Source organism: Stegastes partitus, unplaced genomic scaffold (assembly GCF_000690725.1).
Source record: "Stegastes partitus isolate 25-593 unplaced genomic scaffold, Stegastes_partitus-1.0.2 Scaffold1206, whole genome shotgun sequence".
Lineage (NCBI taxonomy): Eukaryota > Metazoa > Chordata > Actinopteri > Pomacentridae > Stegastes > Stegastes partitus.
The window spans coordinates 28,395-38,854 of record NW_007578937.1 but is presented as its reverse complement, the minus strand read 5'-3'; the positions used below and the strand labels follow the sequence as shown (position 1 = coordinate 38,854).

The following is a 10,460-nucleotide window of genomic DNA, read 5'->3' as shown; positions in this document are numbered from 1 at the left end:
AGCATCTTCTAGCTGGTGAGGTGATGATGCTAACCACCCAGTATGCTAACAGAGCTGTGAAATTACAATCTACTGTTAAACTTTTGGAAGGGAAATAAATATATACACATATTTATATATGTATACAATTAAATCCATATAAACATTCCACAAAACTAAATATATAAATTGTACAAATGCAAAAAGATGTGAGATCAACACCCGTACCAGATTTAATAGTTCAAAAAACACGTGTATATTTTTGTTTTGCAGCTGATTCACGATGCACTGAAGGGCTTTCATGGGGCTCACTGTGTTATAATTAATGTGCTACACCAATACTAAAGCAGACTCATGGTAAAAACAAATCTATTTCCTAAGCCTAGACATCACACTTGATATATAGTACATTTAAAAATGTGTGTTTTTTATATCAAACTGTCACATTGATGGCTTTTTATTCATATTTCGCACAGTGGCAAAGAAGAACCATGAGAATATAAAACTCTGATGTGTATGTTTACCCTTAGTTTGTCTTTTCAAGGCGTGATGAAGCATTTTAATGGAAAAACCTATTTAAGTCTTTTAATTTAAATAATTAAAATCCAAATAATGTTGGAAACCAAGGCAGACTGCTGCTTTTAGTTAAAGTTGACTGATGTTGAACTTCCGTGGAGGTGTGCAAAATGAAGTGTGCTTTCACTGATAGACATTTCTCGGGTTCTTAGATGACGACGTCAAACGTTCAGCGCTTATGGACACTGAATAGTTTCATAAAATGTGTGTAGGTCCCCAGAATGACTGACAACATGAGAGAAAATGTGTCTTATAAGAGTTTGGATGATGCAAGTGTTGTTTGTGTGTTTAAATCTGATGATGTGTTTTTTTTAAGAATACGAATGTACATTTGTTTCAGAATATATCAACACACTGTATGTTATTTTTTGCAATGACATTATTGTTTTCCTGCTGTTTTTCTGCAGATAAAGGTTTCTAAGCGTGAAGCACTACAGAGAAATATGTTTACACAGGGTTTTAAAATATGCGCGATGTCCTCAGGGCCGGTATGAGCTGCATAACCTGACCTGAGTTCCACCTCATTTTGAAAGCGCACCAACAATAGCATTTCATATATATCAGGTGTTTCTCTGGTCTGCTTCTTTGGGAAAATAGTGTCGTTGCATTCAGGACCTTTTGAATATGACTCCAGAGTTTATCAGCATGACTGACCATCCAACAATCCCAAAGCTAGTACTGTTGTGTGGCTGACCCTGATTCACAAAAACATCCTTTTTGGTTGAATTCGGTGATGTTTTGAGAATATTCAGGGACACTGTGCCTGCATTCACATGATCTTTCCCGAAGGACACAATGGATGCGACAATAGATCCTTTACACAAACAGAATGCGCATGTGCTCAACAGCGACCTCCTGTGGGTGACGAGATGTTCAGCAGCATATGTCCTGGTGACAGCTACGTGATACGCTAAAGAGCCACACAACAATCAAACAGAAAGCATCAGCAACAACGTCAAATGTCCTGATGACAGAATAAAATATCTCTAATATTTCAATGTCCTGACTGAGAACTGGTGTCTCCCCGTCCAGATCTAGGGTCATCACAATTTGAAGGATAAAATAACTATGTGCATATGTTTGATTCACTACTTCATGTTTTTGTTTTTGTTTTTTACTTTTGAAATACTGGATGTTTTTTCCCCTTTTTGGATCAATAAAATCTTCAAATGGAACAAGCAGGGAGTCATTTTTTATTTGAACTGCTCACAAGTGATATCTATACTAAAGCCATAAACTGTCATAAGCAATTTAAAACAGAGACGTGGTTGTATTTTATGAGGTCACTAACCTAAACGCTTGGGGACCACTGCTCTACATGCATTCATTCATCAACAGTAATATGTTTAGTACACAATACGTATCAAAATATTTGCCCAGATTTAACTGATATATGAATAGATTCTGTGCTACGTGTGTGATGTGTGAAGCAATGTTTCATTTTGCCTTTGAGTCTTTTCCTACATATAAAAAAGAAGGATTTACAGGTCGGTCTCTCACTACAAGTTGGACACCCTCTCGTCTGACTGCCACATTGCAGTTCTTCTCATCAGATACAATGGAGAAGGAAATCTGGATGAGTTTGAGAAGGGGAGGCACCAAGCCAGTGAGAGAGTGGTGACCGTCTGTCACATAGCTGAGGCCCGATAATCTCACATCAAAGTCTGAGCAACGCTGAGACTTGACTGCAGTCGGCGCTCATTCGTTTCCAGTATGAAAGAGATGTCTTAGAGAACTGCTTTGATTTCAGATAGAATATTCAAAATGGACTCCTTAGACCGGGGCTAAATAAGATAAATGCCCCAACCTGTGGAGACAGAGGTAACACGACATTTGTCACTTATGTTTACTAGGACTTGAACTAACTGATACATAAGGTGGATAGTGCTGCCACAAACTTGTCTTGAATCCGTTCAATTTCTTCTTTGTTTGGTACATTTGAAAAGTCCACATTAAGATACAGGGCTGGTCCATGGAGAAATTTGACATCAGTGATTTTGTCAGACGGCTTAAATCTGATATCATTTATGCCATGTTTTTGGTAATATATAAGTATGCAATTATACTTATATTCTATATCATGGTGATCTTGTGTCCTGCCCTGTTTGATAAGTGTTTTCCCATCACTGTGTGCATGCTCTGAGTGTGACCTGACTAAGGAAATGCAGATGAAAGACTTTATGAAAATAAAATAAGTGGGCAATAAAGGATTTAATCCATATCAATGTGTACACTTTAAATAAAACCTCTCGTGCTGGTGAAGGGAGAGGCAGAGGAGGAGAACAGGTAATTTCTCAAACAATACTGTGATAATAGCAAATGTGAATAAATACCAATATAAAAAAATTTACTCATTTTCAGTTTGTCAGTTTATCATTTATTTTTGGGCTGATTTGGTATAGTTTGTGTGTGCATTAGTTTCATGTCTTGTTGTATTTTACTGCTTGGATCATTTATTTTAAGTTGTAATGCCTGTATGCTAGTGAAATGAAAGAAATTACAATACCAAAAAAAACAAAAACTTAGTTTGCTTTCATAAAGTTACATTCAAAACTTTGCTTTACTGTTTGTTAATGTTTTTCATGTCATCCATGTTTGTAGTCCTGAACGACCTCGGCCCTGATGCGCATACAGCTACGGTAAGCCCCGAGGGACAAACACGTCATAATACGCCTCGCCTCAGGCCGTGGTCACTACCACATGAGTAGACACAATATACAACTGCTACGACTAGTCTGTGGTCACAACCTTTCTACCAGAACCTAGCTGAGTTTTGCCGCACGGTATGTAAGTTTTCACATTGTTTAATGTTGTGTGTGCTTCAGTTTATGGTCAGTGGTTGTCAGTCAGGATGGTAACACGAAACCCGTTTAAACAGGAAAATGAGTTCGTCACACGTCGGACTTCTGAATGTAAATATTTGCTTTTTTCACGGAAGTACTTGAAACTGGCCTCGTTTCTATTCGCCTCAACATAGACGTAGGAAGTATTGGTTGGGTCAACTTAGCCAGAACTTGTTAGGATTTGTCAGAACTTGACAGCTTCGTTAGACTGCAGGTTCATCTGTAACGAGCTGCTAACTGCTAGCTACAGATGCTATCACGTAAATGTCCAGACTGAGATAAAAGCCCAGAGAAAAGTGGCCGGTGGTGTACCAGACCGGGTTCAGTCACATATCCAGAGTCTACAGCGGTTTATTGTTGCATGTATTTCATGGACACTTCCTATTTCCACCAGCAGGAGCCGCTTCATGTTAGCTGGACACTGTTAGCACATCTGCAGTGGCGGCCTCAGGCCTGGGCGTCCGGGATGAACAGCCCCCAGTGTTCAATGAGGAGCCCCGGGTGTGTTTGGTGGTGTTTTGTTTGTACATACGTAATAATAGTTATAGTTTAAAAAATAAAAATAAAAAAAAGGTCTGTATCTATTCATCTGTCTGTCCAATAGTGTGTTAAAGACCTGGAAAATAATTATACAGGTGATCAAAAATGATTTCAGTGTTGGTGAAGTCAAAGTGTTTTTCTGTCTGTGTGAGATCCACAGCTTCACAGGAGGATGTTTGTAGCAGTGACATTACTGTATTTATGGATGCTTCCCATAACTACATACTGCATAAAGCGTGGCCTTTCTTATCAATAAAGTAACCAATAAAATATGGCAACAGGTGGCTAAGGAGCAATGAAAACACATTTTATTGTTTTATTGTAAGTTTCTGTAGTGAGATAACTTATCATCAGACTATCAACCAAATTTCTGTCAGCAACATCAGCAGCAGGTTTGTTCTGGTTATTGTCATTTACTGGAGTACTGTGTCATCATTACTATTAAATAAAACGGATGAAAGCAAGTATTTCCCAGGCATGCTTTTAAATATGATTATAGCTGTGACTCATCATGAGACTAATTCCAAAACACGCTGTTTGAGAAACACTAGCTAGCCTGCACTCTCTTTGAAATTATTGTGGACCGTGGGTCAAGCATAGAAAGAAAGTGGGATGACCTTTACAAGCACAGTGTTAAGCCTGACCACCGATCCAGACTGTGCAATCAATAACCAATTTAGGGCTAGCCCACCCAGCTGAATAATTCCACACATATGTGGATTTATGGAAGGATATCAGACATTGATTAAAGGCGTTATTAGGATGTCATTTTAATTTGGGTGACTGATCCTTTACATAGTTCGAAAAAGAGATGCAGGTGCTCGTGAGGGGAAAAAGTTCACTAATAAAGTCCCATAACAAATAAATAATTAACAGTAATCAAATCAAATCTGCTGCCTCTGTTGCTGATTAAAAAAAAAAAAAAAAACACCAAAAATGCTGTCCACAGTCTAGTGATAACAGCTTTAATTACAGCAACTTACAATAAAACAATAAAACAGGTTTTTATTGTTACCTGGTTCCCTGTTACTGTATTTTGTTGGTTACTTTAATGAATAGAGGCCACGCTCAGCAGTATATGTAGTTATGGTGAAGCATCTGTGCACAAAAAATGGCACTGCTGCAGATATCCTGCTGTGAGACTGTAAAAATGAAAAATCTCCTCTTTATGGTCCCCAATGGGCTGCAAGGTGGCTCGGTGGTTAGCACTGTTGCCTCGCAGCAAGAAGGTCGCTGGTTCACGTCCCGGTGAGGACACCTGGGATCTTTCTTGTGCATTCTCCCCGTGCAGCGTGGGTTCTCTCCGGGTTCTCCGGCTTCCTCCCACAGTCCAGAAACATGTTGAGGTTAATTGGTGATTCTAAATTGTCCGTAGGTGTGAATGTGAGTGTAGCCCTGTGATAGACTGGTTACCTGTCCAGGTGAACCTGCCTTCACCCTGAGTCAGCTGGGATAGACTCCGCCCCCCATGACCCTGGTGAGGATTAAGCGGTGTGTAGATAATAGATGGATAGTATCCCAGTGGTTTTGGTCAGCTGTATCATAATATTTTTGATGGCTTAAACACATTATTAAAATGTCAGACACATAGATCAAAGCCTATTTTTTAATATTCTGACTTTTGCAAACCAAAAAAATGGATCCATGGCTCCTCATAAAACATTTGGGACTATAGCTTCGGGTGCCCGGGTATTTCACTGCCACTGCAATGCTTCCATGAGTCTGCCACTAGTCCCGTTCCATGTCTGGCCTACATGTACCACCCTAGATCCTGCAGCAGTGTTTACCAATGCCACTTACACTGATTTGTGCTGTACCTCTGCTATAGGTGTGTACGATTGTGAAGGCTAGCTCAAATATAAGAACCGTCTGCAATATACTACACATATAAACACTGATGCTGCTGAGGGTTGGCTGGAGGAAACATGGTCACCTTTGGAATCTCACTGGCAACCCAGCTCTGATGGATAATGAAATGGCTGCAGTTAGATGAATTATTACCACGCATGGACAGAATTTTCAGTGTTTAGGACAACATGAACGATGGATGCCTATAAGTGAGCATTTTCTCCTCAAATGTCTCTTCTCTTAGTCTGTTTTGAACATCATGGTAATAAAATGTTAGTTGTGCCTTTATAAGGCTATGCACATTAGATAATTCAATTAGTTAATTAAAGTATATCAGTTTGTGATTCCTTATTTCTCAAATTGACATAGTTTTCAACTCGTCACTGTACTATGACAGCAGAATAGATTTCCTGAAACTGAGTGATGGGTTTTGATTTTGGTGTGCCACCCGGAGGTTTTCATTTGACCTCACTGAAAAATATGTGGGAGTGCCACTGATATTAAATTACTCTACAATCAAACATTTCAAAAGTATGTAACTGCAACAGGAAGGACCAGAACAGTTTCTTTCTTTCCAAGTGCATTACCGTGCGTTACATTTTCAATAACGGTAGGAAGTGAATCCATACTTGTCATCAAATGAGCTAATTGGCATCAAGTTTATATGTCATATATTAGGCAGCGCTGATATGACAGTTTGATGGCCAACCAAGAGTGGCCAAGTAATATCAAGTAGCTCCTGCCGCTGGAAAGTGGTATGTGACAGTAAAACACAGGCGCCACACCAGCTGAGAGAAGCGGCATGCCACTGGAGAATCGGCATATGCCAGTGAACCAGGAGTGCGATGCCATCGGGTACTTTTACATCTCAGCAAACTGATGAGGGCAGAAATCTAACACTGCTTTATATAGTCTAATAAATATATTTAAAAAATAACTCAGGGAGTCATCGTTCTGTTAAGCTTTATTTAACAATAGTCTTCTGGAAGACTTCAGAAAGAAGGCTGATATTTTTTGCCTTTATTTAGAGCAGTAGAGATAGACAGGAAAGGGTGAAGAAACCTGCAGCAAAGGGTGGTGAGCAGGAGTCGAACCCACAACCGCTGCATCGGGCAACTCGAGCCCCTGTTCATGTGTCACCCGCTCAACTAGGTGAGCTATGGGGGCACCCTGGTAGTCAATTTATAGTGATTATAGAGATCACATTCTGTAACGCATCCATATGCACAACAATGTCACTGCTGCAAATATCCTGCTGTGAAACTGAAAAAGCTCTGAAATTTAAAAAAAACCAAAAACTTATATAACAGAAAATTCTTTTGACTTGGGTAAACTGTACAAGCCTTGGCCTGTGATGGACTGGCAGCCTGTCCAGGGTGTCCCCTGCCTTCACCTTAAGTCAGCAGGGATAGGCTCCAGCCCCCCCAAGACCCTACAGAGGAAGAAGCAATGTGTAGAAAATGGATGGATGATAAACTTTGTGTGTGACAGCTCACCTATTTAAAGGTGTGACTGCTTTTGAGCTAGACTGAGGAAGAGAGTCTTGTTTGATCAGCAATCACTGAGGTCAGGAAAGCATGGAGTAGCCAGGTAACCCAGGTGACTAGCATATCTTAATGTTTCACAAAGGGCTTTGTCTTTACCAGGTCTAAGACGTACCGTACCCTTTTTTACTCTCTTTCAGTGTAAAGTTCAGGTATGTCTGGAGTTGAGACATACAGCCTCACCCACGACTGCTTTTGTTCAAGGGGCCCGAGATTGTGATATCCAGTACTTCATAGAGAAAGCTGTCTTCTACCTGCAGGATAGCTAAACCCCAACCCAGAGCGAGGTAACCGGCCATAAAAACTAATCAATTCAGCATCACTCTAATGACGACCAGTATTTACATCCAGACATGTGTGTCTCTGTATGAAGTGGAGGAGTCAGGCTTCGGTGGCTTCTTAATGCATATCGAGGTGAAATGCGAATCTGTCAAGAAGATAAACAAACAAGACTTTTCTGCTCATGAAATTTCTCAAGCCTGTCTTTTGCTGAGCGTTAGCAGTTCACCTCTTTACAACTTAATGTCTGTGTTTCATTTGTAAACTTCCAGGGTAATAGTTCATTCATTTTTCTTTTAAATGTGAAACGTTGAGGTGTTGAGAGCTGACGATATCAAGGGCAGTAGTACAGAAAAGCACTTAGTGCTACTCACTTTGTTGCAAGAAGGTGAAAAGGAGTCGGATTAGCTTTGCTAAACATTATATCTCCATTTATCTGTCTTCCAGGAGGAGCTGAAGAAGGTGGGTTTCACATACGACGTGTTCCTAAGTACAGGGACTCAATCTCCTGTTGACCACATGTGCTGTGAGCTTGTCACCTTCACCAACCCTGCCCAAGAATTCAAGAGAAAGCCGACCAGAGCTGGATGGGTGAGGCTGCCGACACACTAGATGACTGACTGGACTGATAGCTGAGTGACTCACAGCAGCCAGTACAAGTAGCAGCTATTTAAATGTGCTTTATTATATATTCTCAAATAGGTGTGGTTTTGTCTTTAGTCAACATGAATAAAGTTCAGTATTTAACAATTTAGAATGTAGGTAAAATTTGTTGTGTCTTTAGAGATCCACACAAATGTCATAACTGTTGTCTCCCAAATTCAGGTAATAGATCCAGATGAGGATCAGGGTAAGCTGAGTCCCAGCTTGCTGCCGCCAAGAAAGAAGATCAAAACCTCTCATGTGTCAGAGGTCGGTCGGTACAACACAAACTCTTGCATGCATAAAATACAATGTAGTAACCCTCAATCATCCCAGCAGCATTCACAGCCTGCTTGTTTTAAAAAAAACAAAAAACAAAAGATATTTGGCAGCGTGCTTGTTAAAATCATAAATCGGTTTTAAGAAAAGGCCTTCAAAAAAAAAAAATCTACCTCAATTCCAGCAAGTAGTGCCCATAGCTGGTTACAGTTTATAGTCCAAATTGTCAGCTGATAGCAGGAGCAGTGTGTAAATATTGTGTAATAGGTCATGTAGGTCAGCACATCTTTTTCATTCAGTGCATTATTCTTCTGTTTTATTACACAGAGATTGTAGAGAAAGTTGTTTCTTGAAAAAAAAAAAAACAGTGTTTTGTTTGTAATTTTGGCTGAAGTTCTCTCCAACACAAACAGCAAATAATTTGATCAGAGTCCACACTGAAGAGGAGAGGCCAGGTTTTGGATCTGGAGTGCAGAGGACAGGACTCATGTGGATCCAAATGTTTTCTCTTCAGGAGCCCAGCAAAGAAGGAAGCTGCACAAAGCTGGCCAAAGAGCCCCGTCAACACATTTGCTTTTAATTATAATAAAGCTGTGTTATTTGGGAAGTGTGTGAGATTTTGTCTTTCTGTCTCAACCTGCATGTTGAAAAGGAGGATTTAAAGGTTGATGTCTCAATACAAGTTGGACACCCTCCTGTCTGACAGCCAGGTGGGACTCCCTGTCCTCAGACTGGACTGAGTGGCAGGCTGGATCAGTTTGAGCAGCAGGAGAAGGAGAAGAAGAAGAAGAAGAAGGGGAGGCACCAAGCCAGTGAGAGAGTGGTGACCTTCTGTCACATAGCTGAGGCCCGATAATCTCACATCAAAGTCTGAGCGCTGCAGAGACTTGACTGCAATGGGCGCTCACTCCCCGAGTCGGTATAAAAGAAACGTCTTCAATCAGAAGACGTACGGCTTCCTTTTCAGACGAAACGCTTGAAATGGAGCTGGTACACTGATCCAGTTGAGACGTCGCTGAGTAAGCTTATTACGACTACCTGTGGAGTTAGAGGGAATAATACATTCACCCAGGTTTACAAATCCCTTATCCTAATGTTACAGAAAATGCTTTGTGCAATCACTAACGTCTTTTATGTTGTTTTGATTGATGTGTTTTAAGAATTAGCTCGATGATACAAAGGCATAAACATGCAGGGTGTTGTGTATTACTCATAAAGAGATGGAAAACAGGGTTTGGAACACTTGAACTAGTTTTACATTTTTGCTTTTCACCTGTGGAGGAAGTATTCAGGTCATTTGCTTAAGCAAAATATAAAACTCTCCATTATCAGAACATACAAGCCTTGCATTCAGAATACTTTAGACAAATACTCTGCATCCAAACAGTTCTTTAATAGTGTCGTTTTTGCTGCTGGTGCTAATTTAACTGAGCATGAGGTTTGTATATATTTTGTAAGCTGGTAAATAAGGACAACTATTGAATGAATGCGGTGTAAAAATACCACATGTCCCTTGAAAATGTGATTGGGCAAATGCAAAAATGTGTTATAAAATGAATACAACATCTCCAAAGTGTGCTCGTGTGAATGTCAGTGAGTTAATTGTGGTTTTTTAGGGCGTCTTCATGACACAGAAGCACTGACTGGAGATCACAGAGAAGGATCACTCACATTCTGACTCCACTAAATTTATGAAACTGACATCCATAATTAATTATTTCAATAAATATTTTGTGATATGTTAAGCTGAATGAGTACGATATGATCAGATAATGCTCGTGTTATTGATTTTCCATTTACCACACTAATAGCAATGGTTAAAATGTGAAACTCGTACAATCGAACCCCGATTAATCAATTAGCATCTTGTGCATTTTACAATTGAAACAGAGCTGTAGCCATTGGGACAGGCTCGCTGTCACTCGAGAAA

General features: G+C 40.0%; 1 long non-coding RNA gene across 2 annotated transcripts; it reads left to right on the top strand.

Moving 5' to 3' along the window:
* Positions 1 to 3,242: 3,242 nt before the first annotated feature.
* On the top strand, positions 3,243 to 9,137 carry LOC103368798 (uncharacterized). Of its 2 annotated transcripts, none has more exons than XR_520799.1 (3): positions 3,243 to 3,338; positions 8,057 to 8,200; positions 8,435 to 9,137. It is a non-coding gene; the product is annotated as an uncharacterized LOC103368798 (long non-coding RNA). The 2 variants fall into 2 exon arrangements; XR_520800.1 differs by lacking the exon at positions 3,243 to 3,338 and adding an exon at positions 7,532 to 7,617.
* The last annotated feature ends 1,323 nt before the right edge of the window (positions 9,138 to 10,460 follow it).